The 27,280-nt window shown below is 42.5% G+C and overlaps 1 pseudogene; it reads right to left on the reverse strand.

The window, feature by feature from the left end:
• Window positions 1-4,676: 4,676 nt before the first annotated feature.
• LOC147455578 (uncharacterized) lies at window positions 4,677-27,118 on the reverse strand (annotated as a pseudogene).
• Window positions 27,119-27,280: the final 162 nt, after the last annotated feature.

The raw sequence follows: 27,280 nt of genomic DNA on the forward strand, positions 1-27,280 counted from the left end.
AGGCAGTGGAAGCAAGAGGCCTTGCTGCTTATCCCGAGGAGCTTTTACCTTCTGACAAATAATGCACTGTGTGACATAACAAAACACATCCTTTCTCATTTTAGGCCAATAAAAGAATCTTTATATTTTTTCCAGAGTGGTGTTCATTCCTCTGTGCCCACCCGTGAGAGAGTCATGTGCATCGTGCAATAAGGTTTTCCTAAGAGAGGGTAACACACATAGACGATAACAAACCATCACAAATGAGATAGTTGCTCGGCCCTTGGGAAGCAAGAGCCTGCAACCATCGCTTACCAAACTCAAAATTTGCATACTGGTTCTTCATAATATCAAAAGACACACCCTGAAGAGAAATTGTGGATCGTGACTCAAAAACGTGTTTTCCTTTTGGCCATCATCAACTTGGTTACCTAGTAGTTCATTGACACAACCTCGTATATTGACATTGACTCTTTCTGCAGGTGGAATGTGTGGTCTTTCCTCTTGGTTCTCAAAAACTTGATGTCTTTTTTTTTGTCTACATTTTAACAAAGTATGAGAAAATTTTGCAACTCATTTTTGCCCTGCATATTTGAGGCCATGGCTGGTTTTGAAATACCAGACAGAAGGGAACCGCATGAATTTGAAAGCCTTTCAAGGCTTGCAATTGAAGAACTAAAAGGAATTGACTCCTCTTCCCCCAAATCCCTACGAGACTTCTCCTCACAAAATAGCTGGCATCAAGAAGCAACTGCAAACGCTAGAAAAAACCAAGTAGAAGCACTTATCCGTATGTGTAAGAAACATAAACACAGGGCCATGGATGGTTCTGGACTTACAAGGAGCACTACTGGAAGAGTGAGCTCTCCTAGAAAATTGGCAAACAATAACTACAAGCTCGACTTTCTGAGAAACCACGTCCTTCAAACTGTTGAAAACTTTCTTGAGTGAAGTGACGTAACCAATAGCCCACCCTTGACATCTGTAATGGGCTGCAAAAGAGGAGACGGTAATGAATGTTGAAGAGGCGTAACCTTGGTGGCATGGTCAAGGTACTAGCGAGAGAGAGAGAGAGAGAGAGAGAGAGAGAGAGAGAGAGAGAGAGAGAGAGAGAGAGAGAGAGAGAGAGAGAGAGAGAGAGAGAGAGAGAGACCACCCTAGCCTTTCAGCCATACATCAACCCCTCTACCTTGCCTCCTGGTTGCACAGCAACAGGCCACCGCAAACCAGCCATGATCACTCACCGCCTCGGCTCTTATCGCCCTCCATGCCTTTTTCATACTGCTAGTCAGTACAGGCTGTTGTCCTTACACTGAATGTTTACCTCGACAATACCTGTTTCAATGGTATCGACAAGTGCACAGAGCTTCAAGGTATTCATTGTGACACTGAAGTTTGAACCTTTGTTGTTGTTGCCCTTTGTCTTTTGATTTGCTTCTTGATGCAATTGTGTGTATCAGGGCCCTCAGCTTTTGCGTTCTTCCATGCTTAGAGAGCTGCTCATCCCCCACCTATGGCTATGCATTGCTGGTTCAAATACTGCACCAGAATATGCTACAACATCATAGGCCCCTGAGAAAAGAGTGTGTGTCTTAATCCTAGAGAGAGAGATATAACACGCACATGAAGCGTTCGCGGTGCGATCGTTGGCACTATGAACGTGCCAAGACAGGTTGTTGCTTCGCGCACATGACGGCAGCCGTTCATGCAGAGCTGCAGATGACGTATAGGTGACATTCAAAGCTCAGAGCAGACGGGGAATCAGCGAGCTCCACATCAGTTGGTGCAGCTTTTGCAAGTCTGCAACGCATGCAGATTAGTTCTCTCCATGTAAACGCTATGAACGTTCACTGAACATGGTGAAGGGGGGGGCCTCCATTGTTGTAGCAACATTCACAAGCCCTCATTGCAGGGGCGTGGTGGCTCTTGCTGATGTGGAGGCTCATTTTTCACCGAACAGGGAAGATGAACGCACCATGTGCACACCATAAGAGACTCTGCTTGCAAGTGCACCTTGGGACTTGGAAGGGCTTGAAAGTTTGCAATAGGTTTGAGGTACTTACGAGCAATGATCACACCTCTCAAGACCCTCATGCTATGGACTAGGCCAACCTCATGCCTGCCTTAATTCCTCAATATTTGCCTCCATCTGAGTCCACTACATGCATATCTTGATTGTTTCACCCTATAGGCTACCTCCAAGATACCATTCAGTTCATCGAGGATTCCTATCCCATCCAAAGAATGAAATAAATGACTCCTGCCTCCAAACTAAATGACTGCTACCTCCATGCACCAATAAAATTTAAACAATTTTGATATAAAATCTATTTTTAAAATAACCTCTCATCTTTCATTAGAACAAGTGATAAAATCAACAGGCCTGCCCTTAATAAGATAAGGATGCAATTAGATAAAGGGTTTCTTCATATTGGGAATTTACCATGTGCACATAACATATTTTATGAGCAGCCGTGGCTAGCGGTGTTGCTTGGTTTTCAAGGAATATTATTGGAAGCTTTACGTTTGGAGAATCTACAAGACGCCCTTCAACAAGAGCGTGAAGGGGTAAGGATTCGAAAAAGAGTCTTGAGCTACTCCAAACCAGTGTTAGAAAAGAAACCAAGATGCAGTGTGTTTTAACCGTCAAAGCCGTTAAAGTTACAAAACCCCGACTAGATTTTGAGCTTGCCTTGAAGAAAACAAGGAAATTTACAAAAGTTTGAGTGTAATTACCGACAAAAGCTTCAAATTTTGACCTAAAAACCGGGAGAATTTCAAGTTTTCCCTTGTTTTCGCCGGTTAGGGAAAATGTATAGTCCAAACTTGTGCAGAGCATGCTTCAAAACCTAGTTCACCAGTCAAGATCCCAAAAAAGTCAAGTGCAATGAAGGCTTTGAAGGGACGGATGGGTAGACGTGAGAGAAGAAAGTGTGATCAAGGTGGCGTGGAAAACCATGTTTCTCTATTGCGAAGAGCTTGGGAGCGTGATGCAAGATGGAGGAAACTTCTCGAATTCCATTGGCCTTTGTAGCGACAAAATATTAAGCATGGGTTCCAACTAGCCTCAATATTTTTGAAGCTCTCCCTCCGACTATCCCACTACGATTGCAACGTGCTCTAGAATCTCGAAATCTATTCTCTCTCTTTAATTGGAGTCACTCTCGAATTGAGGACAGCCTGATGTTGGATTTATAGCTTAGGGATCTAACATTTTAAATTTGTAAAGAGGGCTCTAGTGCTTAAGGATGTAGAATCTCTAAAGTGGGATTTAAAGCATAAGTCTTTAAAGAGCTTAGGGATGTAGAGCTTAGAAGTGCTTTTCTAATTCAATTATCTGTGTTATGTTTTTTATATATAAAAAATCTTAGAGATGTAGACCTTTTAAAGTGGGATCTAGACTTAGATCAACACCTAGAATTGACAACTTTATTTTTTTGGTCAAGGGCCTATCAAAACAAGTGCTAAAAAAAACATGTCTTCTAAGTCCTTAGCGACTGTCCCTATATGCCTCCACTGGGGGTTGTGTGTGTGTGTGTGTGTGTGTGTGTGTGTGTGTGAGAGAGAGAGAGAGAGAGAGAGAGAGAGAGAGAGAGTGTGAGTGAGAGTGATGAGATGCTTTTCCCTACCTGTGAGATAGTTGTACATAGGGTGTGTGCGTGTGTTTCAAAGTTCTTGTACTTTCAAAAAAAAAGTGCTTTAAAAAGAACCTCGTGTCATTTGACATGCTAGAATCTCGAAATTGCCTGTCATTTTTTGAGTTTATAACCTTGAGTAAAGGTTATATATGGTAAATTATATAAATTGATCGCATCACACAAAGCATATGAAAGAAAGCTTGAAAAATTGCATGTCAAAAAGAAATATCTAATATTCCTTGCAAGCCTGGTGATTTTATCACTTGTAAGCCTGGCGATAAAGCTTGAAAAATTGCATGTCAAAAAGAAATATCTAATATTCCTTGCAAGCCTGGTGATTTTATCACTTGTTGAAACCAATAGCATGCAAGTGTAATAATAGTAGGACCTAATCTTCACGGACTCACAAGCCCCCAAGTTGATGATATTTTGGATATCCTAAAAGCTATGCTTTTTTTTTTAAAGCCTCTCTTTTTTCATTAGAAAAAGGGGAGGAGGTCACGTTAATTTTGAGTTTGAGTCTGTCTCTGTGCTTGTCTTTTCATATCTCTCTCTCTCTCTCTCTCTCTCTCTCTCTCTCTCTCTCTCTCTCTCACAGCCAAGTGTGGTAGATTGGTTATGCCATTTCCCTCTTGAATAACAAGTCTTGAGTTCAACTCTCCTCGTCGGCTAGATCTTTAAGGTCTCTTGGGATAGTTTCCTACAACGTTAAAACTCTCTTCTTCTTCTTCTTCTTCTTCTTCTTCTTCTTCTTCTTCTTCTTTTGGACATGTTCTCCCTGTTTATCTCCGTTGTAGCCTAAACCAATGACGAAACAGAAAGCATGCACAAGGGCTGGTCAAGCTGAAAAAGGGAGGCAAGGGAGGACTTGGAGATCTCTCTCGATCTCTGTGTGTGTGTGTGTGTGTGTGTGTGTGTGTGTGTGTGTGTGTGTAGTTGCGCAAACCAGAACGTTAAATTTTGAGCACTATTAGAGATCAAGGCAGAGACAGAGAGGGGACGAGCTCCGCATGCAACAACCATGGCAAGCTCTCTCTCTTTTAAAAAAAAAAAGTGAAGTCACCTCTCATCATCCCTGTTCAAAAGGCCAAACTGTCTAGAAATACATAAAACTCTGCATTTGCGTAATACAAATAAGTAGAGTCAGGGAGAAGTAGACACTGAAAAAACACAACTTTCTTCAACATTGCAAAGTCAACAACCAACAAAAACGCTTGTTAACTCTTCCTCTAGCTGCCAGAGTCTGGACCTCCACCATTGCCATACCTACTTCCTCCACCATAACCACCTCCCCCTCCACCATAACCATTTCTCCCCCCTTTGCCACATCAACCTCCTTCTTGACCGTAACTGTGCGCTCTCACCCACCATCATATCCTCCTCTATTTGATATTCCACCATACCCGCTATAGCCTCTACTATAGCCTCCACCCCCACCTCCGGATTCTCAATAGACACCTCCACCAGCTCCACTACGGCTTTGGGCCTGGCTCACAGTGATGCTTTGTCCATCCAAATCTTTTCCATTCATGCCCTCAATTGCGTCCATAATGGATTGCTCATCAGCGACAGTGACAAAACCAAACCCACGAGACCTCCCAGTCTCCGGATCATTTATCACCTCGGACTCAATCATTTGGCCGTAGGAACTGAAAGCGTCTTTGAGACCCTGGTCGTTGGTAGACTAGGCTAGAGCTCCCACGAAGCAGCGGTGTTGTATGGCAACGACAGCCGTGGTCGAAACCTTGTCAGAGTAAGGAAACCCTGAAGGAGAAGATCTAACCTAGGAGGGTTCCTCAATCCCTGCAGAAGATAGAAACCGTCAAAAAGGGCTCTCTCTCTCTCTAGGTTGTTACAGAACTATGAAGGATGGGGTTGATGGGAGAATCGTGAGGCAGAAGGTGGTAAGAAGCACCAAGGCTGAAAGTTGCAAGTACGGGGGAGGCTTACGCACACAAACCATGGAAGGGAAATTCTCTCTACCTCGCGCGTGCAAAGCATGCTAGCATGCAACCTTGTTATATCTTTGTTTCTCCCCCTAGGTTAGCATGCATGCAAGGACATGTTGTCCCTTCCTCTTCGCTTTCTCTGGCTTGTGATGCAGATTTTAAGTGTGATCGCGAAGCAAAGTGAATTAGTGATGGAGCTCTCACACGAGAACGACCCTTAGATGTAGGAATATATGAGACATAAAGGCTTGCTATTTCATAAAATAACTTTTCAATTTTGGATTCCTCACCGGCATATCATTCCATAAGGTTTATCATATCACACGTGGTCATTCCCCAACACTGCAAATCTCTCTCATTGAAAATAACCTCATCGTGAGATTACACTTTTTAAACCACCAATAGAATTTTTTGGCCTGTGGAAGGCCATAGGGTTCATTGTGCAAGGCTGTTGCAACACCGAGACCGTTGGATTCTTTGCCCGGATGAGCGCCACATGGCAAAGGTCTTTGTAAAATAACTTTGTTGTCCCTTCAATTTTTCCTTGCATCACCTTTTCATGGACATTATGCAAGTTTATTATTTTCTTCTAGTGATTGGATCTACCTTTTTGTACAAACAATTATAAAATTCCCTTGTCATTCATTTCATAACATTACTATGGCTTGATTTTCAATTTGTGAAGTTTCATATTGTTTCTTACAATTCACATATAATTTATTCTAAATCTTAGCAAATAAAAGCCTTGTTATGGTATTTAATTGGTGTTATGGAGAAGTCTAACAAAAATCCCACATACAAAATCTTGAACTTTTCAAGAGAAAAACTAGGCTAAGTGAGGCTCTTATTTATAGAGTCACGGCGTCTTTGCTTAAAGACTTTCAATAAAGTAAGTTTCTCTAATTGTCTCTTCATGTATGAATGTATCTAAACTATCTCTCCTTAATTCACTTAGGCTATTTAAGAATTACTTGGATAATAATTAGTGATATTTATGAAAACTATGAAGACTTTTTTTTACATTGCAAAATTGCACATTAAAAATTCTTGATTAACACGCAACATAAGCTATTAAGATGAGCATGACTTCAAAAATTACATCGATCAATTAATCATAGAAATTTCCACAAGAAAAATCTTACTAAAGCATTTATGTTCTCATTTCCATACTTAGATAGTCACAATTAAATTAATGTTTTGATAAGTTTTATTGAACCAAATCTAAAGATGCATCAAAGTGTATACAATTTATGTAAAATTGAATCCCAAAAGAATTTAAACCTTTTTTAATAACTAAAACTACCACATTGACTTTTGTCTTTCTAAAAGAAGCTTAGACAAGAATTGAGTCAGGCATACTTTCAATGTTTTCAATGATGATTGAAACTTACCTTAAATGTTATTTAAATTTATAATATTAAATGGATCTTTTTATTTCACCTTTCATTTCGCATCCTCACATGGCTTGATTTCTCTTGCATTCTATTCTTTTAGAATGCTAAAGTGAAGCTTCACCTTATTTATCTATATATATATATATATATATATATATATATATATATATATATATATATATATATATATATATATATATATATATATGTACTTATGTTTATTAAACCTGCCTTTTTGGCCTTCAGAAGGCCATAGGAGAGGGGGTGGAGAATTGGTGCAGTTTCTTGATCCGTTGATTAAGAATCACAGATTGGCGACACATGTTAGGTGAGCTTGTTTTATAATGTATATGGGTCTTGGGCCATCATTTCAACTTGGTCCCTTCTTTTAATGCTCAATTCACTTCCTTGTTTAATAAAGGTTATTTTTTCTTTTTATAATGTAAATGGGTCTTTCTATCATTGTAATTTGGTCCCTTTATTTAATGCTCACTTGACTTTTTCTTAATCTTTGTCTAGTTTATAAATGGGTCTCTTCATTTAAGAATCTAATTACTTTCTTGTCAGCTTTTTGATTTAAAACATACTTTTTTCCTTGTAAATTTTCTTTTCATTTACAGACAATTTCTAACTAAAAATATATAAATTTTCCTAAATGAAAGATTTTTTTCACCACCACTAAGAATTTTTTTTAGACTTTTGGTTTTGATATACAAATGTCACCTTATTACATTAGTGCATGTATTATTAGTAGGGATTATCTTTTTAAAAAATTCACAACTAAGGATTTTTTTTCGACTTTTTGTTTTGATATGTAAATGTCACTTTGTTACTTTAGTGCATGTATTATTATTAGGGATCAGGATTAGACATTTTCAATATTCATTTCTGTCAAGACAAGGGTCCTACGGGGAAAGGCCCAACCTAGGGGGTCAGGACCTAGGCCAAGGGACCTGGACCAGTGTGGACTGGGGATCCGCTTAGGACAAGTGCTACGAGCTAGCCTATATAAGGGGCGGTAGGGAGGAGGATCCCAGGTTCAGTTACCCTAGGTCTTACATTGGTATTAAAGCTAGGGGAGGAGGAGCCATGGAGGTTGGGAGAGGATGGTTACATGGTCTCTCTCTCTCTCTCTCTCTCTCTCTCTCTCTCTCTCTCTCTCTCTCTCTCTCTCTCTCTCTCTCTCCCATGGCGGGCATGGCTTCTTGGTTCGAGGAGAAGGGATCTCAGTCAGCAGGGCGCAGGGACGAACCCTTATCTAGTTGGAGCACTACGAGTGGACAAGCTCCTCGCAAGGGAGGAGAGTTTGCGGGCGCGGACATGGCCTCTTCGATACACAGAGATCGGGAGGAGCCTTGACAGCCGCGGGGGAAACGACCTCAGTGTCGGGAGAGAAATATTTTTTCATCCTCAAAAAATCAGCGAGGAGACAGTGTGGTAGCGTGCCGGGCTGAGGAGCAAAACGCGTTTCAGGAGTGCTGAGTCGAGCAATGCAGGCCGAGGGCATGGCGTTTTCTCCAGCGCGCAATCGCCTCCGCCATAGCCAGGGAAGCTTACGTTTTTTAAAAAAATTTAAATTTTGAAAAAAAACCAAGGTCTTTGGGGCACAGCTCTGTAGGCCATCCCAAGTGCAGGGTTTTTCCATGGTAGGCTCGAACACAAGCCGCGAGAGCACAATTGCCGGTCATCCATGGGTTTCCATGGCGGATAAAAGACGCGGGAATTGAGTTCGTGGCTTCAATGATTTTTGGGCGGAAATCGGTACATGCCGAAGGATGTTTGTATCTAGGAGATACTTCACGGTGCATCCGCATACGGATGGATTACGAGGTTTGAGTTTTACCTTCTTGTCTTTTCATAGCTTTGTGCATATGATGTTATTGTAGGAACCAGTAATTATCTTGGCCATGGTACCTAAGTGACTACCATGGTCAGTTCATTCCGTCCGATTTAGTTGGTCGTTCCACAACTCGGACTACGGAGCGGGTCTCCAACAACACTACCCTCTCCCAGGAATGTCATGGGCTCCTATGGGGCAAGGTTGCCTAGGCGTACAAGTAAAATAGGCCATGTCAACAAGGTCGATTTTGAAAGGGGTACATCAATCATGTTTTACCCAAGGAGCAAGGCTCCGTCCGCCACTCTCAATATGTATTGGGGGTATGAACCCGCCGAAGCATCTATAGATTGTAAAAGACAAGAAAATTCCATAGCTAGGAGCTAAAACCATAGTTTCCCCTGCCAAGGGCAGTTAATCGGTATGTTAACTTGTTGCTTTGATCACACACTATTTGATAATAGCTGACATTTGCTAGCTCAGCTATAGATGAGCATCGAGCAATGTTATGATTCTCAATATTATGTCTTTTGGCAAGGCCTTTGACAGCATGAGGTAGAGTAGTTATTGAGCATGTACTTGATAAAATCTCGTATGCAATGGAGTGGATGATCACGAAAATCATTCATAGAACCAGGACGGTCTGAGCTGCATAACAAGTGCGTGTTCTACTCATTTTCACTTACATTTACAATTCGACACCGTCGACTCTCTTTGCTATGACATATATCGTCAATAGCATTTGTTGGCAATGAGGCCAGACAGAGTTCCCTGAAGCAAGGCTTCAATTTCTACATCTTGCATTGAAGCTCGTCACATTTGGCATATGGTATGACCATACAAAATTAGGAAGAGATAGGTTTGCAGGTTATTTCCTCCTGTAGGTTCTTTCATTATGTACCAGACGGGTGTATAGGACATACGACGACGTCTGTGTAGATATGGCTATGGGCTCTTCTGGAATGAGTTTTCCTCCCAACTTTCATGACAACTGGTTGCAGAAGCAACGACCAGGTTAACCAAGTTTAAGTTTTCTTGATTTTTTTCTCTTCCCTGTTTACACTTTACTGGGCAATTACTTCCATTGTGCAAAGCAAAGTGCTTTGGAAATTTTATAGTCCCTCTCTCCATGAGAGTGGTATACAGGCAGATTGTTGCATGCTTATAGGATAAGCTGCAAGTCCGGCATAGGACACAGATTGGGCACAACATCTTCTCTCTCTCTCTTTCTCTTTTCTCTCCATGAATAATGAAAATTTTCTAAGAAGCTTTTCATTTATGTTTTGTTTGGGAGTCAGTAACTCTTAGCTAGAAATTGGGCAAGATGCCATCCACATTAGTCTTCATCGGTTCGACGATTGAACATTAACTGCCATGAGGGCTATGAGCCACACAGGCTGGCTAATAGCCACTGTTACATCTAGGGTAAGATCCACTTGTTGGTATTCCTTGGATGATTGTTCTCAAGATCGAACAACTCTACCTAGTAGAGTACCCATTGTTCTCAAGATCCACTTGTTAGTATTCCTTGGATGATTGTTCTCAAGATCGAACAGCTCTACCTAGTAGAGTACCCATTGACGTTAATTGACAAGCAAGCGTCTTGTCATTACAGATGTTTAGGGTGTCATTTTCGCACTGCATGTTGTTTGTGCGATCCCAAGTGAATTTTTGATAATCTTAAACTCACACTAGCTGATCTCTACCACAGAGTATAGACGTAGCAATCAGTTGTGACAGCATGGCTGTCCATAAGAGCTCGACAGTTCACTTGTGTGGATTTCCTCCTCTATCTCTAGCACTACGGCGTGTCTATGGACATACTGTTTTGAGGTAAGACCCGGCGGGTGATTGTTACATCACCCCATAGGCATTCAGGATCACAGGTTGATCTGCATTGAGAATCACAGTTGATCTCTCCCAGTTATACTTTCAAGGAAATAATTCCGCAATCTACCACACACGGTAGCAGACGGACACACTTGTCAAGTTGATTCCAATCATTCTTCACACGATTGACTATGTTGGTTTCCGTTATCTGCTTGTTAAGCAGTTTCTACAAAGAGTCTTACCAAGGGGTTTGACTACGTAGATTCTAATCCATGGGCTTGGATTGCAAAGGCAACACCCAGAGTTCCCAGTGCAATGCTGTTTGTTTTTTCAGGTAGGGGACGTGCTCCTCTCCATTTGAATACAGGTAAATGTACATTACATACAACTCTCCAGGTACGCATCTATTGATATGGTGTTATTTCATTTTTAGTATGCTTTGCTTGGTTTTTCAAGATGTATACGTACGCTTGACTATTACAGATCCATGCCAAGGGCATGTTGGCAAAAAGTATTTTGGGCCAAGTGTCCAATCTATCTTTTTGCCTTATGCTGTTACGAACCTACTTGTAGGGTTCAGTTTGACACATGTTGTCACATGGGATACAACATGGTCTCGAAACTCAAGTCATTCGGTTTAGCCAGTGTGGAGCAATGAATGAGGGTCCCTCTCACTCTTGTCGCAGAGTGTTCAGAGTTACCTCCACACACAAGTACATCATGTACTTGAAGGATGTTATTTTTTATACATCCTTACATGAGACATATTCCACATGTGGAGAATATGAGTCTCTGGACTGACATTGGCGCCATTATTTCAATTATGTGTCATGACAAAGTCCCTAGGTGCTGGTCACATTTGTTTTCTAGACCATTTTTAGCACGAAGTATCAGGAGCAATTTCGTGGCCAGAAATTGTCGGATACTTAGAATGACTTGTTAAGGTACAAGTACTGCTAAACAACATTACAGATGGTTGTTTATACATATAGCAAGGCTATAAGTTGTAAATGAAAAAGTTTCATTGTCTGTACCTAAAGTGATCAATGTTTTACCTTCTATTTCCATTCAGACGTTTCAGCAAGGCTTGCAAAAGATTGCAATTGAACGTATTTAGTTTCTTTTCAGAACTATTTACATTCTTTTTTAATGTGTGCTACGCGCATCACATTTTGCCATAAGTATTGGCAAGGCTCATTATGGATATACAGGTTCGAGTTAGTTTTTGCTAAATGCATGCACACTAGGTGTTATGGGCCCTGGTGTTTAGCAAAGGCTGATTTGGAACGGCATGCATATTCCTCAGGTTGTTGCTTATGAAGCATTTTGCACTCTATGTGCACTATCTCTATGAGATTACTTTTGGATCCACTAATCACCAATAGAGGTCATGGCTCGGTTTGGGCGTTTGTGGATTTTCTCAAGTTACCCACGATCGTTATTTCGGACATTGTTGATTCTTCACCAATGTTAAACACTACTGTGATTCTCCGTTTACCACTCATCTGGGACGACTGTCTGTAAACCATGAGGAAAACACACCTCCGTACTGTCAGTTATCCAAGGGGGTAGGAAGATTACAAAGAGTAATCTTGTGCTAAAGGATCTGCTAAGAGCATACGTTAGCACAACGCATTTCTAAATAGATGATTTTCTCCCTATTCTAGAATTTGCTTAAGTACGATTTTCGACTTTGAACACCTCTTGTGGTGGGGTTGGAGATTGTGTCAATACTTTCATACGTCAAGGACTTACCAGGTGTGCTGACAAAGTATGTTGGCAAGTAACCCTCATTAGGGATGAACATGTAGTTGTTTGTGTTCCAAACTATTCAGAAAATTTAACAAGATTCTCCTTTCAGGAAATTTAACATCGGCAGCCATGCGGTCAAACCATGGTGCCCCTAGGATTACATCCTCATGCTTGAGAGGAGAGATAAAGAAGTCCTCTTTGTCCACATAGCCTTGGACATGAAGCCTCAATTTCCCAATTAAGGGAGTGACTGAAGCTTCTTGCCCCTTGAAGGCACTGTCTGCGGGTAGGACATCTCCCATCTCGTAGGATTGTATGCCTAGCTTGGTGGCTAACTCCATAGATATAAAATTGTGAGTAGAACCAGGGTCAAAGAGAATAAAAGCATCATGTTCTCTTACCCAAATGGATTAGGTATTGTGGGTACTTCGTCAGCCAAGCCTTCCTCCATTTTGGCTGATAGTCAACTATTAGCCTGACCCCTTCTGGTTGGGAGATATCTGCATTGTAGAGTGGCACTGTAGGCTCTTCTCTAATCCTCTTATTGATGGTGGCAGCTTCATACTTCAGCAAAGGATATGGGAGAGAGGGTTGAAGCCATTCACGCCTGAGGTTGATGGCGTCAATCTTCTAGATAGTCATGGATTTAAAAACCCTCTGCTCCCATTCCAAGGCTTCCTTAGTCGTCTCTCTGACCTCCACCTCTATTGAGTTACGCAGCTTTTCCTCCTCTTCCTGTGTCAGATCTTGTGGCTCTTGAGAGGATCCTTCTAGGATTTCCTCTTGCATAGGTGTGTCCACAGGATCTGCCACATTTTCTAAATCTATGCCTTCATTGGCCGTTGGCTCTGTGCCTTCTTGCTCTCCGGCTTGTTGTCCTCTTAGCTCCTCAATCTGCTTTAGGAGTTTCTGTTTTTCTGTTTCAGCTTCTTCTCCCATATTCACGAGGAGGTCGTTCAACTCGGCCTTTATCTTCTCCGCCTCCTCGAGCTTTCTTTTGATACTTTCTAATTCCTCTTGCATGGCTTTTGTTCTTCTTCCATTCTTGTTTGCATAACAATTGACCCCTCTGCCATCATCAATCGTTGCTTTTTCTCTAGAGTCAGCTCTTTCTGAAGTTCTTGCATCTATTCTTCATACATTTGGCTTTCCGTAGTGATGTGAGTCGAGCTAGTAGCTCTAACTCTGGCAGGAGATGCCCGCAACCTCTGGATGGTTGATCTTTCACTTTAAGCTGGTCCTTGACCTCAAGGACCTCATCCTGGTTGGCTTCTTGATCTATCTCCGCCTTTTCTTTGGCGTTTCGCATTGCTTCAACTTCTTTAGACTCCTCAGCTAGATGTAGGGTCAGGTTATCCCTTTCCCTCTCGGCATCTATCAATGATTTGCTGAGTTGCTGACATTCCTCTTCAACTCCTTGCATTCTTTGGGCTGCTGGCTGATTTTCTTTTTGCATTTCCTGGCATCTTTGCAATGCCCTTGCTAGACTGGCCCGGAGCTCCGCTTCTCTCTCTTTCTACCTTTGACTTTGTCCTTGTAAAGAGTCTACTTCCAGCTTTATCTTCACTTCAGTGGCCTTGAGAGCTGCCATCTCACTTTCTGAGGCCATGGACTTCGCTCTTAACCCAGTTAACTTCGTCATCACCACATCCCAATCGTTGAAGGGCGGGTGCAGGTCCACGGTATCTGTGGCCATCTCTTTTAGTTCTACTAACCTGATGCTTTGCATTTGTTCCTTAGGCCCTGTGCTTGCCAAGTCGAATGCGACTGTGGAAGCCTCTTCTTTTGTGTATCCTGCACCTAGCAGGTCCAAAAATGTGTTGTATAATTCATTTGACTTTGTCTCCTCCTTGGTCTCTTCCTGGCCTTCGTGTTTGTCTTCCTCCTCTTTATCTTCTTGTGAAGGGCTGTGAGGAGGTGGTGAGGGCGGTGGGCTGGACTCAAGGCTGGCCGATAGAGATGTAGGCTTTTTCTTTTAATCTCGGTCTGCCTTTGTCTTTCTTTCTCTCTCTTGGCTCTCTTGCTCGTCTAGCAGTTTCTGTCGTACCTGCTCCACTTCCTCTTCTATAAAAGGTACATGCGGGATATTTTCTGATGCGGCATCAAGAATCTCAAAATTTTTAATGTAATCTTTGAATCTATCCCTTTGCACCCTTCGAGATGATCCCAACATTGCTTCTAGAGACGGCTTCTAGAGTTCACTCAAATCGCCTTTAAGGGCCCTTTCTACTCTGAAGCTCTCCATCAGCCGCTCTAGTCTTGCCGCTTTTTGTGATTTTGTCTCTTTTGCCGGCACTTGGGCAAATTATTTCTTTCCCTTCTTTTGCTTGGACTGCTCTTCTTGAACACGCTCTAGCCGTCTTTTCAATCTTGTAGCAACCCTTGGTGCTCTTTGTGGCTCGTCTTCTTTGTCTTCTTTGAGCCTCAACCAGTCATTTTGTGACGGGGGGTCAGGCCATCTTCCTTTTGTGTGCAATGCCCCATAAATCACCTTAGTGATTAGTTCTCCCGGCACAATATATGTGGGATTCTTGTTACCCATCTTCACTAGGTTGTCATGTATATATGCTTCATAATTGATTATCTTTGGAGTGCTCTTCATCATTGCCCAAGTGAATGTCGTGGCAATTGCTCTTGGCGGCATGTACTTTTGTGGCCGCTTTGTACACATATGGAAGTATTGGTTGTACAATTGCCTCATGATTGCCACTCTTGGGTTGGCAATATCTTCAAAAGTGTAGTTACCTTTCTTCTCAGTGTTGTACACTTTGACATCATCCCTTCTTTTAGTTACACTATCCCCCTTGTTGGAGAGGTCTAGTGCATTTTCTACAACTTGCTCGGTGATGACTATTTCTGTTTCTCGCCTGCCTTGCAGATCGGTTACTCTGGCCACTCCATCTTCTTTGATGGTCGTCACAAACTCCCAGACTCTCTTTATGTCAACCCCTGCCGGCACTGCTTCAAAATAGTTGTGGAGATCAATCTTCTCAAGTACCCAGCCATCTTGCTTCTTACGAACTCATTGAGTTCCCATGGTAGCATTGGTAGCTCGATCACATTCCCTTCAGTGTCTTTGAACACTCCTTGGTAGATCTTTAGCTCATTGGACTCTAGCAGATCTTCTTGGATCCATGTGCTGGTGGGATTTAGTGTTCCTTCTGGTATGAGGAAGGGCTGGCTCCACTTCTTCTAGGTAATCCTTAATGGTCATTCTTTTCTTTTTTGACGGTGACTTTGCGGCTGCCATAGATCCTGTTGCACTCAGTAGTCCGAAATTAGCGTTTTTTCCATATTAGTTGAGAAACTGAGTTTTAACTATCCAAATGACTTGAAAATTGAAAATAAAGCTTAAAAGGAACTTGTGAAGCTGTGCATGTGCTCACATTGCCATTCTGGCCAAAAATTTCCATTTAGACATCCTACGCGTAGGATGTCTTTTTCATCAGAATTGGTTGATACTTGACATGCTGGTAGTGCATGGCTTATGGAACATGGCTATGTGCTTGGATATGGATTTGGGCATCAAAAAGTGGATTTTTTGTGCTGATTCAAGCTTTAGGTCACAAATTGGGTAGAAAGTCCATAACAGGTAGCAAGTGATGTCCAAATGGGTTGAAAATTGATATATGGGCTCATTGCACCATGGTAGTGGCTCCCATGATGTCACTCTTTGCACAGAAGGTCTAAATTATGCTGGAGACATCCTACGCATAGGATGTTTTTTTCATCAAAATGGCATGGGATTTGTTCTGTGGGTGGTCCTTGGCCTATGGAACATGGCTATGCTCTTGGATTTGGATTTGGACAATGATTGATGCTTGTAGAGCCTGTGTAGTGTTTTTGGGCTCAAAAAGTGTATCTTGAAGGTGTTGAGGGTAAAAAATGATTAGAATGGCTTCAAAATTGGTATATGAGCTCTTGATGATGACGTGATTGGATCTGGAATGGACAAACATCCTTTGTAGGCAAAAAATGTCAAATAGAGATCCTATGCGTAGGATGTCTACTTCACCAATTTTTGCCTCTGACCACACAGATTGGTTGGTGATGTGCTTGTGAATGTGTTGTGCAAGTTTCATGTGATTTGGATAAGATTTGGTAGGTCTATGGCCCATTATTGCCTCTATGCCCTAACTTTGCGTTTTTTCATGCATATGAGGTCAATGTTGGTCCAAATATGATGAAACTTAGTGGATAGCATGTAAAGGTCATTCAGAAAATGTGTGTGATGAAAAATGTTGGGATCTGTGCCCATAAATTCCCTTGAGACATCCTACACGTAGGATGTCTCCTGATGATTTTTCTATGGAATGTGCCACTAGTGCCTGCCCTTGGTCCCCCTGAGTCCCTTTTAAGCCTAATTTCAACAAAAAAGTCAAATGGATAGAAAGTAACTCCCTGTGTGGACTTCAGAGCCTCCGAGCCGTTTTTTGACTTTTGGAGTGCTTTTTGGCGATGAAATTTCTTGATGTTGGTCTCCATAGCTTCCCGATCCCTTGGGGATCCTTGCCGTATGGTTTTTGTCGACTTTGGCTTCACCGGAGCTTCATTTGGCAATTTGTCTTTCTAGAAGCACCCGTGGTTGCGTTTACATATCTTTGATGATTTGTGGTGGTCTACCACCATAGGACTTGGTTGTTGATGGTTTAGGAAAGCCGCTCGTGAAGTTTGGTGGCAAACGGGCATGCGGTTTGGCCACGAGAGGAATTTGACGCTTTGTGTGTCTGATGCCGTTCCTGAATTTTAGTGCCGCTTCGGGTCACTTTTTGGTCATGTGGGTCACATAGACTTGTCGAGCATGTCGAGATGCTCCTTCCCATGAATTTTGGTAGCCTTTGGGTGCCTTTTTGCCGATTTTCCATTTGGTGGCCTCTTGCGGGATTCTAGGAATTAGGGTTTTTTCCGATGGTTTTCTACTGCCTTTGGACATCCAAGACTGGTCTCCTATGCTAGGGTAAGTTGCCGATGAAGTCTCGTTGCTTTTGGGTTAGCCGTTAGGTGGCCGCTTCTACTTGTAGGTCTCTACCGCCCGCTTTGTGTGTGAATCCTACGCTAGTTTTCGCGACAAAACGACAAACATGCGCGAAAAGCTCAAGGTGGTGAGCCTATCTCTCATGTCTGAAGCCCGTCGGGTAGTCTTGCACATTGTAGAAGCTGCTGGAAGGTCCGTTCACTGGCAGAAGCTCTCTCCAAAAGGTCAATACTGAAAATGAGGTGAAAATTTCTTATAATGGAGGTCCCCGAACCATTTTTCATAAAATTTGACATGTGCTCCCAACTTCTTGCAAGATGCGGTTTAGACTCAAAAATTTCTTGATTTGGACTCTATTTGCTTTGTTTACCAGAAATTTGGCATTTCGGTCAAAACCTGGCCAAAACACGCTTTCCGCTCCTGTCTCATAATTGCACCCCCACTCTACCATAGGTTTTCCTATAGTCACTGATCATCCCCATATAGTTTTTTTCATTACGATCGTTTTTCACCTGCTTTTGTATTTTTGAAGTTTTTCTGCCAAAAATTAGCAAAATTAAACGGAAAATGACAAATCAAACCCAGAAAATCCCCAAAAATCATAATAAATCACAAACATCACCGCAAAACATTATATACACTCACATGCAATTTTTATGGCCGGATTTCTCCGTTTTACCAATATTTTGCCCAAAAAATGGCTATTTCTACTTATATACACACACCTAGGGGCTTGATTTGGCGTTTGGCCCCATATACCTATAGATACATGCTGTATAAGGACATATATACTTGGGTTAGTCCAAAAAATTTCGCAATCAAACAACAACCCTTAAAATAGTCGAAAATCATACCCTTTTTTACTCTTTCTGCTATTGGTTCCGCATTTGAGAATGCCTCCCCCCCTCCTAGTCGGAGTCCTCCCGGACGACAAGGTATCGCCTCGGAGTATGTGCCGTGCATAGGTTGAAAAATTTGTGCTAATGCTTGGCCGATTAATGTGGCCCTAATTTATGCATACTCGGTCAATGCATGGAAAAATTAATGATGTGCAAGAGAAGGGAATAAGCCAAATGCTTATTGGCATTCGCCGTGGAGGTTTCCTGTTTTCTTTGCAAGTGACAGTTGTAACTCTACTGCTCTTTGTTTAATTGTCTTTTTTGCAAAAGGAAATCGCATGGCCGGAATGGCCGTGGACTGTATTTCTTTTGCTATCCATTGGTAGCTTGTTTTTGCCGGTTTTTGTAGGTGTTTTGCTACTTCCTTGGTTGCCACTGTTTTGTTGCGGATTGTCATCCACATAAGTCAGTTGTCCTTTTTCAAATGCAGCTATCTGCCTTTCGTTGTTGCTTGTACTGAAGGGAGTTCCTTTTGCTTTTGTTTCGGTTTCCAAATGCGAGTAACATTTGGGTTATTGCTGAGCATTTTCTTTGGGATCCATATCTGTTTTATGCCCTTGGTTTTTGGTTGAACTATCTGCTTCGGTTGAATTATTTCGTTGCATGGTTGTTTGTCTGACATGTCATTTCTATCCTTCCGCATCCATACTTGTTTCCCTTGTTTTGGTAACCTAGATCTTTGCACTGCGGTCGATGACTTGTGGTTACTCATCCTATTAGCCTCGTTGGCCTCACGGATTTGCTTCCACAGATCATCTAGACCGTTACACTCCTTACCCATTTCTGTCAATTTTTTAGGATGAAACCCTTCACTTGCCTCATCTGTTGTATTTGGCACTATGATAGGCTCTCCTCTGGACTCATAGGCATTAGTGTGTCTTTCCTTTGTTTCTACTTGTTCCTCTAAAGTTGGTTGGATAGGGGTTGGAGCTGGTGCTTCATGCAAAATTGCAGGTTTACCCAGTGGGTCTTCCATCAATGATTGAGTTGTTTCAATCATCTTTTTACACATTTCCAACCTTTGCTTTTCTATTTCCACATATGGATAAGTCATCCATCTTTGCTCCTGGGTTTGGTTCTTTTTGAGTTTGGCTTCATAGGTTTTTAGAAGCGCATCCAACTGCTCATTTACCTTGTCTGCTAGTACAGATCCTCCTGATCCTGTACTTTTGGGCTTTGCTATTTCCTTGGGTGCTATGGTTGTCGTGGTGTGTGAGCTTAAGCTAGCTGGATCCTCTAACCGCTCTAATCTATCCTTTGTATGTTTTAACTCCTTGGATAGAGCTGTTTGCTCTCGTTCTTTCCTAGCTTTCATACGTGTCTTTCTAGCTTTCCAAGTGCTTCTCTGATTTTTCATTTCTGAACTTTGGGCATCCATTTTTGGCTCTTCAACTATGGGTTCGTTCGTCATTCTTTGAGCTTGGGCTCGTGTCACCACTTGAATAGGTATGATTGTTTCATTTTCTGACCCTCCACTGGAAGGTACTGCTTCTAGCATGTTCAAGGTAGTTTTTGCTCCTTTGCTCGGGTTTTTAGGGCAATCAAGAATCAATGAGTAACTCCACACTCGGTGCAATATGCGTTGACTCTAATGATTTCATCATCATGAGGTCAGTCTCTTAGCCAATGGTCTCCACCACACTTGTAGCAGGGTCCCTTGGGTTGTTGAGGTGCTCCTTGAGCTCCTCTTTGTTGGTATGCATGTCTCTATCCGCCCATGCCTCCGTTGGCTATGAACAACAATGTTCGTTCATCTAAGATATATCTTCCTTCTCCTGCTACCTGTGCAGTTGTTGGTGGTTCTTTACTTCCTATCATGCTCCATGGTTCTAGTGTCGAGGGTTCTTCCGATGGATAATAGACAGAGTTTGCCGCATATCCATTGGGATCTTCATAATATGGAGGCATAGGCACCAAAGCCTTATCCTCTGATTCGGTTACGGTTGGTGTGTATCTTATACCGACTGGTCGTAATCCTGGTAGGGGTGGTTGTTGCCCCAACACCGGTTGTGGTCTTTCTACACCTACAGGTCCTGGTAGGTTGCTTGCTTGATACGTAGGCATTGGTGGAACTTGAGGAGAAGCTACTAGAGCTTGGGGGGCGTAAGGTCTCTCTTTCACATATCCTTTGTTATAATAACATTCCTCAGTCCCATGGTTTGTCCATTTTTGTTCAATAGCACACCACTTGGGCTGTTTAGCCTGGGGTTTGGCGTACAAGTTAATCTTTTTTAGCACTTCATCTACAAGCAGCTCTTGGTTTACAGCTACTTCTCCTTTCGGTGCTGTCTTAGAAGACTTGCTTCCACTTTGTTGTGAAGATGAATCGTCGTCAAGGTCCTTGAACTCCCCCTCTTTATAGACCGCACAATTGTCAACAAGGTAAAGAGCCTCCCTGGTCAATTCATTCAACGTCGTGCTCCTCTTCATATGTAAGTATTTCTGGAGATCCACATTCCTTAGTCCTTGGATGAATATAAGCATAAGTCTGGACTGAGTTGGCAGTCCTTCCACAGGACATAACTTAACATATCTTTTTAGTCTTAGGGCTGCCTTTCGAACAGATTCCCCATCTTTTTGTTTGAGTTTATGGATTTGTGAGATGGTATTATGAGCTATCCCCCTTTGTGAGAATTCCTCGATAAATTTGTCAAACACTTCCTCCATAGACTCAAAGTCTCTACGCTCTACAGAGTCAAACCAAGTGGCAGCGTCATCCTCTAGGGTTAGTCCAAACCCTGCAAATTGGGTAGGGAAGTCTAACACCTCTTCAGCTCTAATTACACGCACAAAGGCTGCTACATGATCTCTTGGGTCTCTGTTTCCTGTGTATTTCTTGTTTACCCATTTTTGCACTTGAGAAGGTCTAATTCTACGATGGTCTACAAACCTCATCATTGGATCTCCACGTCCTAATTGATATACCTCCTTAAGTCTTCTATAGTAGGTTGGTTCCTCTCCCAGTAGTGCTCCTAAGACATAATTTCTAACAGTTCTTGCCAAAGGTGGTTCATCTCTTCGAACTCGTTCTATGGGTGGCCATCTTAGTAATGATTGGTATAACTGGAGAGTCAATCTCAACCACTAATGTAGTTTATACACTGCTGATATTCTGGATTACGTCTGCTATTCTGGAACTGTACTTCCCTCGGATGTTGGTCAATTTACGTGAAAAAGTCTGAATTCAGTCTTTGCTCCGTCAAATGGACAAACAAGGTCCAAATTCACTTATGAAAGAAGTTTTGGAACCCTTAAGCCAAATGGAATCTCACTGTCTAAGCATAGTCAAATATTCTCTTCAGTAGGCCCCAAGAGACATCCTACGCGGAGGATGTCTCCTGCTTTGTTTTGCCTGGATTTTTGCACTATGGGTTCCCCTTGATGTGCTGATCCCACAGCTGTTTTTACTTTTTGATTTGGAAACCTATAAGCTGGTCAATGGGTCAAAAATCTGTTCCGACAGCCTGTTGTTGTTGATCTTGATCAGACTAATCAACTCCAATTTGGACCAAAATTGAGTAGGGGGCTTGCCTCAGGCTATGCAACACCTTGCTATGCCCACTGTCAGTATATGGCTTCAATTTCTTGCTTTAGACATCCTACGCGTAGGATGTCTTTTTCATCAGAATGGCTTCAAATTCAAAACACAGGCTCCCCTTGAGTTGCTGATCACTTTGATATGCTCAAAATTAGGTTTGGAGTGTAAAATCACACAGAAGACATCCTACGCGTAGGATGTCTTTTTGGCCTGTTTGACCCCATACTTGACCCACAGCTTCCCCTTGATGTCAGCAACCCAGTGGTATGCTTAGATTTTGGCTTGGATTTCAAAAGTCCCCAATTTTAGCTGTTCTTCCCTTTTTCAGTCAAAAGTGATAAAGTCTGCTTTGAACCCAATTTTCTCACCCAAATGAGGTGAAACCCCTCTCAGTCACTCAATATATCATGCAAATCATGCTCATGCAGCCATCAGATGGTTTTGGTCTTGAAATAATGCTTTGGCACAATTTGGGTAGGATGTCTGGCAATTTCATTCTACCTGGCCTTATCCTGTCAAGATATGGTCAAATTTCCACTTTCCAGTTGACATTAGGGTAAACCCCACCTTCTGAACACACTGGTCAACTCAAAATCCCAAAATTCCCACCAGATTAGCCTGTAGACATCCTACGCGTAGGATGTCTCCTGGCTTGAAATTAATTTTTTTTCTGACAGAAATGCTCCTGATGCTCTGTAGCTCTATTTGAAACACTCAAAGTAACTTTTGGACTTCACTTAGGATTTCAAACACACTTTTGCCTCTTTTTGTTTCTTTTACAAACTTGTGATGAATTTACCAAGCAATTATACATGCATGAAGTGCTCTAGATCCTGAATCATGATGTCCTATTTACTCTACTCCTACTCATCATGTGAAATGATGATAATGGTGTTTTGGTTGCTTTTTGGCCTCTCCGAACTCTCAAGCTCTCCTCTCACCGCTTCTACCACTCCAACTCCTACTCAAAACCTCAACTAACACCTAAAACTATCTTAGTCTACCTAAATCTACATAAGTCAAAGGATCTAGGCCAGACACACGCTTCCTAGACTCCCTCTAAGACCTAGAGAGTCCTCCACCCTCTGATTCTATCTAAATGTAAAACCAGACTCTTGGCAAGCCAAAAATCCCTATCCTCAAGGACTAGTTTCGGTCCCCTACCTAAGGTTTTCGTCCCCGGTAGCGGTGCCAATGTTGGACGGATACGCCGCGACGGACGTTAGCACAGCGAGAACTCGCCTAACATATAATGTCAGCTAAGGATGAAGCTCGACCCGCAGGCGCATGGAAGCAAGCATAAGGTGTCAACCTACACTTGACCGACTCCTCACTAATTCCTACAGAGGTCTTTACCAATTTTCTAAGTCGCAGCCTTCAAGAGTGCATAAGAGGAAACTTCCTACAACGCTTTCTAGAGCCGAACACCCATCAAACAATTCCGAAACACCACAGAACTTGAAGGAGACCCTACTAACACCAATAGGTCATTCTCCCTAAGGTCTATGAACCAAAATCCCAACCCAAACCACCCGGTGCAAAATCACGTAGGATGTCTGGCCGAAATTTGCAGGTCTTCGTTTCCGAAATCTATAGTGCCTAATGTGTAGCTCTACTCAATGTGAACGCGTGGATATGCTGCAATGCAAAATCGGACAACGTATGCTCACCAAATCACCAGATGAAGCTCCTAGAAGGACCTCACAAAACCGGACCGTACGCGCACAATGTAGGTATCAACGTGTAGCTCTCGTCGGGGGCAACACGCTGCACTTCTCCGCACTCGATTCCGACCGCCGGTGCACATGTAGAGACAAGATGAAGCTCACACTCTCTCTCGTACACAGTACGCTCACTCACAGACTTCAAAACTTCTTCTTAAAAATGACAAAAGGTTTTTTCATTAAGGTCAAAAAGTGGTATATATACCTTACAATTCTCAAACCCTAAAGTTCCAAACCAACCATCTACTCCTTCTAACTATCAAAGCTGGGATACAATCTGGAAACTTCTGTAAGTCCCAATATTTACAAGGTGAAAAATCAGGTTTCCTCAATAAATGAATAATTACAAAAAATGATAATCTTCCGAGTAGTCAGTTTTCGTGGGCTGTGTCCAGCTTCTAACAATCATAGATAAAGCCAAAGTCATGGACCAAAGCAAGTCATATTGCATCGGTTTCTCCATGGTTGAAAAAAAACAAGTGCGACAGTACTTTTTGAAGTTCAAGGATCGAGGAACCAACGAGGTAGTGTGGGTCAATGAATGAATTTTTCAAAAATTATCCAGAGTTGTTGGTAGACTAAAAGGAAGCCATGCATCTCGCTACCAGTACCTCACTTTAAAAAGGAGAGGATATCACTTGCACATCTAACTCTATGTGCATGTGAACAAGCTATTCAAGGCTAGGGTTCAGGTTAGCCTATGAAGTATTGTGGCACCCTTGTGAGCCTATGTGCAAGCCGTGCATGTCCATGCACTTAGAGTAGTTTCATATCCTTTGATTACACAACCCAGTACCAACCAGCATGTTCACTTTCCAGTCAGTATACCCTAATTTAGGACAATACATTATTTGGAACTTTTATCATTTTATTTACCTATTTTATGAGGTCGTGGGATTGTTGGGCAAACTGCTCGACCAAGCCTTGTCCAGCTATAAAGAGAGCATATGGGGCACCAATAGAAAGTAGAAGAGCATCAGAACTTCAGGCAACTTGCAATGCATCTTCTCAGCAAGACTGGCAGAGAGCCTCAGTGTTTTCAACCATAAAGAAAGCTAGCGTTTTGGAGTTCCAGAACACCCAGCGTTTTTGGAGATTGCTGATTCACCTAGTGTTTCTAGTTGCAAATTCACCTAGCGTTTTCAGCCATCAGCAACCCGATCCAGCCATACAGGCTAGCATTTCTAGTTTCCAACCCTTAGCCCTTGCAGATTGACCCTTTAGCTTTGCAGATCTCACCTACCCGCAATAGATCCTCACCGTGTTGTCAGATCAACCAACATTTTCAATTTCAGCCCATTGTTTGCAAATTTCAGCATCGTCGTCGAGTCGTCGTCGTCCTTGCTGACACAATGTCAGTATTCAGCAAAAGGTCAACTTTTTTGCCCGTCCTCATCATCATCATCATTGTCATCGACATCGTCGGCAAGTCCATTGAATCTAGACCATTGTACCAGATTTGTGCAATCTATAGCATAGACCTCTCTCGCCATAGAGAGGGGGGTCCTTGAAGGAGGGTTTGAGAACCGTCTGGTGTCGTCTCTCTCTCTCTCTCTCTCTCTCTCTCTCTCTCTCTCTCTCTCTCTCTCTCTCTCTCTCTCTCTCTCTCTCTCTCTCATTCTCAGCACTCTCATTCATAGTAGAATTCACTTTGTTTGTGATCATTGCACTCTCTCTCTCTAAGAAGAACGGAAGGCTCTCCTTCTGTAAGTAAAAGGAACCCTTGAGCATAGTTCGGATCACTCATGCTAAGCACAATCAACATTACTTCCACTGCGCCTTACATTTGAAGTGCACCACATTTGACATACATGTCAACCAACGCAGTGCCAAGCATATGTAGTTGCACCTGGACAAGCATGTTCGCTTTGCATCCGCCAAAAACAGCCCAAAGCTTCTTGATCCTACCCACTTTGGACATATACCACAATCAATGCATTCCAAAAGAAAATATCCCGGACAAGAAGCTCCTCAAGTACTTTTTGTGCTTTGTGAAGTGCAACACATTTGGCATACATGCCCACCAAGACAGTGCCAAGCACAATGGCGTGTCTCTCAACAACCACTGATTAAAAATATCATGGTGAATTCTTTTGGCCATATGAGCATCTTGGGCACCACCCACAATCTGTGCGTTCCAAGAGATGACATCCGGATAGGATTGCAAGTATGCGTGATTGTATTTCAAGAGATGTCCTCACACTACATCTACTGAAAACAACCAGAGCTTCCTACCCCTAACCCTTGCCTTCAAGATGCAAGCGTATGTGATTGCATCTAGAGAGACACCCTCGCTTTGCATCTACCAAAAGGAGTCGAGAGCTTCTTGGCCTTGCCCAAGTTGCACATATCCCACCATCAATGCATTCCAAGAGACGACATCCCGGACAACAATCTCCTTGAGCACTTTCTGTGCTTTATGAAGTGTGCCACATTTGGCATACATGTCAACCAAGGTAGTGCCAAGCATACGTGATTGCATCTGGAAAGGCCTTCCTTCTTGGCATCCACCCAGATTTTGTTAATGTAATGTCTATGCATACCAAATGTTGCACATTCATAGCACAGTTTCTCTTGAGTACCAAGTAGCATTGCAATCTACTCTGGAAAGGTACTAATGCTAATAGGGTAGACATACCCTTGCCTTCAAGATGCAAGCGTATCTGATTGCATTTGGAGAGACACTCTTGGTTCCCATCTGCCGAAAACAGCCCAAAACTTGTTGTCCCTACCCAAGTTGAGCATATATCCCACAATCAGTGCATTTCAAGAGACGACATCCCAGACAATAATCTTGTCAAGCACTTTTTGCGCTTTATAAAGTGTGCCATATTTGACCAAGGAAGTGCCAAGCATATGTGATTGCACTTGGAGAGGCCTCCTCGCTTGGCATTCGCCAAAAACAGCCCAGAGTTTCTTGGCCCTACTATATCCTGCAATCAGTGCATTCCAAGAGACAACATCCTGGATAGGAAGCTCCTCAAGCACTTTCTGTGCTTTATGAAGTGCACCACATCTGGCATACATGCCAACCAAGGCAGTGCCAAGCACAATGTCATCTCTCTCAACAACCATTGACTAACAATATCATCCTGAATTCTTTTGGCCATATCAGCATCTTGGGAACCACCCACCCTCAGTGCATTCCAAGAGACGACATCTTGGATAGGACTGCAAGTGTGCATGATTGCATTTAAAGAGATGCCCTCAGTCTGCATCTGTTGAAAATAGCCCAGAGCTTCCTACCCCTGACCCTTACCTTCAAGATGCAAGAGAATGTGATTGCATCTAGAGAGACACCCTTGCTTCACATCCGCAATCAGTGCATTCCAAGAGACGACATCCCGGACAACAATCTCCTAAAGCACTTTCTGTGCTTTATGAAGTGCGCATACATGTCAGCCAAGGTAGTGCCAAGCATATGTGATTGCATCTACAGACGCCTGCTCGCTTGACATTTGTCGCAAACAGCCCAAGAGTTTCTTGGCCTTGCCCAAGTTCGGCGTATCCCGCAATTAGTGCATTCCAAGAGAAGACATTCCGGACAGGAATCTCCTCAAGTAATTTTTGTGCTTTATGAAGTGCATCACATCTATCATACATGCCGGCCAAAGAAGTGCCAAGCACGATGTTGTCTCTCTATATAACCACTAACTAACAATATTATCATGAATTCTTTTGGCCATGTCAGCATCTTGGGCACCACCCACAATCATTGCATTCGTGGAGCCGACATCCTGGATAGCATTGCAAGTCTGTGTGATT

The sequence above is a fragment of the Adiantum capillus-veneris genome, chromosome 6 (genome assembly GCF_014529385.1).
Source record: "Adiantum capillus-veneris isolate H3 chromosome 6, ASM1452938v2, whole genome shotgun sequence".
Lineage (NCBI taxonomy): Eukaryota > Viridiplantae > Streptophyta > Polypodiopsida > Polypodiales > Pteridaceae > Adiantum > Adiantum capillus-veneris.